Consider the following 2,980-nt stretch of genomic DNA (forward strand, 5'->3'; position numbering starts at 1 on the left):
GTGAGCAGACAGTGTTTATGAACCAGTCATGTTGTGGTTTTATTTGGCGCCCAATTAATTTGTTTCGTTGGACATTACTAAAAACACCAGGCAATCAGTTCCACGTAATTTTATATTTTGGAAATCTGTTCCAAAGTATTCTCACGCATAATAGAGGTGTGATCATATACAAATATAAGCAAGGTTCGAAATGATAGTTTTTGTCAGATCTGTTGGTTTCAAATCTGTTGGCCAATTTCTAATTATGCTCTGGCACCACTACCATACGCTCAAGAAAGAAATCAGCTCGCAGTTGAATCTAGTTGATCCCTGCTATACAGCATGTTTTACTTGGCTGTGTGTGTAACAGTATCGCTTCCATCCCTCGCCTCGAACCAAGGACCCTCTGCACACATCAACAGCCACCCTCGAAGCATCATTACCCATCGCTCCACAAAATCCGCAGCTCTTGCAGAGCAAGGGGAACAACTACTTCAAGGTCTCAGAGCGAGTGTCACTGACTGAAACGCTATTAGTGCGCACCCTGCTAATTAGCTAGCCATTTCACATTGGTTACACTGGACTAAACATATTCACTTTCATTTTGTCTTGGAGTTGTACATGGACAACAAGCTGTTCTATCCCAAATGGCACTCTTCCCTATAGCAGGGTTTTGGGGCCCCTGAGTGCATGTTTTGGTTTTTGACCTGGCACTACACAACTGATTCAAATAGCCAACTCATCAAGCTTTGATTTATTTGAATCAGCTGTGTAGTGCTAGGTCAAAAACCAAGACTCTCCCATGGTGGGCCCCAGAACCAAGTTTGGGAAACCCTCCCCTATACTGCACTACTTTTGACCAGGGCCCTAGTCAATAGTACTGTGCTAAATAGGGAATATGGTGCCATTTGGGACAAAGATAATACAGTATGTGTCTGTTAAAACTGACTGCATGAGGTTCATACAGTATCCTCATACAGAGTGGGAATACTATGTCCCAGTAGCCTCATTAAATCCCAGACATATTAATAGACTAGGGACTTCAGAACGAAAATAGCTGGCTTTTGAGCCCATCTCACATCACTTCACGAATAGTGTTCGCCAATTTAATGTATGTCATACTGTACTTAATTTGACACTGATTATGTAATGTCCGTTTGTGCAGGAATAGATGTCAAGCAAATGGAACTGTATAATCATTTAGGTTATTTCATTGTCTTGTCAGTAAATGGCAAAAAGAAAAAGTTATATTTGACTGTAAAATGGACAGTAATTTCACATTATGGGTCTACAAACACTACAACCCAGTCAAATATTGGTTCAGATTTTAAATGCAAATGTTAGAAGTTAAAATGGGATGACCAAGCATAAAAAATTGATCAGCCCAGATGTTGCTCGGGTTTGAAATCACTCTCCTGCTGCTAAACCTTTATTATCCTTATGTAAGAGTGCTGCAGTAACCGAAACTACAATTTTCTGCAATATCTTCCGAACTCAGATCGACAGATGAACAGAACAATTTCTTATTTTCATAAGTAAAATCAGTCTATGATAGCAGGTAGATTCACTGCGAAATAAATATTTGAGTACCGCGTCCTGTTACTGTCATTGAGCTATAATATTAACTCGAGTGAACTATAGGCGACTGTATATCCCCCCCATCATTAATGTGAATTATTGTCTCTCACAACACTTCCGAGTATGCGGCCCTGGTTTAAAAAATAAGATTTTTTGGCCCAAACTAGAAGTCCGATTTTACAATCTGAACTCCACTCTGTTACAGTTGCCGAACGACAGAACGTTTGGTTATATTGTCACTGTACTAATTTCGTTACATTGTTACCTTCCGTGAGTATGCAGAAAAAAGTGCGCTTTTGGGAAGATCATTTCCCGATAGGACAAATTCTGTCGAAGCTGTTTTTTAACCAGTGTATGGATTTATTTATTATTATTATTTTTTTTTTTACATATTGTTTAACCGATACATGCTGATATGCAAATATTCTATTTATTTAAAATGTCCCTATTTTTAAAGGATGGTGCAACAAAACCGGCGGCGGAGGTCGTAGATCCGTAATATGGTGAGTGGAGAGTAGCCTAACTTGATTTTCCATTAAACGAATGTCATGAGTTATTTATGATGATTCCTGAGATGGGAATGGTAACAAACATCCCACACACTGGCACAGTATGGGCCAATGTAGCAATCATGGGCATGGCAGCGTGGCATGGGAGCATAATGATGATAGTAGAACCAATAACAGTGGGTTAACCATCCTTATTATTTGGCAGAGAGCTGTTTCTCTAAACACTGGGTTAGCTGGCACAGAGTTATGAGAACTGTTCTGACATAGAATAAAATAAAACTGAATAGTTTGAGGTTGAATATGATAGAATAGGTTGGTATATGAACATTCTTGTGTCGGTGCAATTTAGTGAGGAAAAATGTGTTCTGTACTTTTCTGTTCTGTTATTCCTCTGCCTTTCTCCCAGACTACCTCAGTTCCATGCTCTCAGACTTCGAGGTGCTGCCCCTTGCCAGTCTCCAGACTCACTCAGTTCGGCGGCGGGATGTCCAGACACAGACCCATGTTGAACGACATCTCAGCTTCACTGACTTATAGAGGTAGGAACTCCAAGGCTGTGCCTGGCCTATGGGCGTGGTCTAAAGTAGTGCAATATATAGGGAATAGGGTGCCATTTGGGATGTACATTAAATGTCAATGCCTCAGTTGCACTTGTCGCTTGTCTTAATCATCATGAGCATTGTGATTCCCCGTTTCTCACTTGTGCTAGGCATTTTAAGCTGTACCTGAGGACCAACACAGAGCTGTTCACAGAAGACTTCAGGGCCGTGTTCATGGATGAGGATGGACAGGAGGACAGCTACGAGGTCAACAGACAGAACTTTTTCAACGGCCATGTCATTGGTAAGACAGACACCACTGGTTGGACACAGAAACCATCAGACTTAGGTCACATACATTGTCAAGGGGCCTTT

The sequence above is a fragment of the Salvelinus namaycush genome, chromosome 29 (genome assembly GCF_016432855.1).
Source record: "Salvelinus namaycush isolate Seneca chromosome 29, SaNama_1.0, whole genome shotgun sequence".
Classification (NCBI taxonomy): domain Eukaryota; kingdom Metazoa; phylum Chordata; class Actinopteri; order Salmoniformes; family Salmonidae; genus Salvelinus; species Salvelinus namaycush.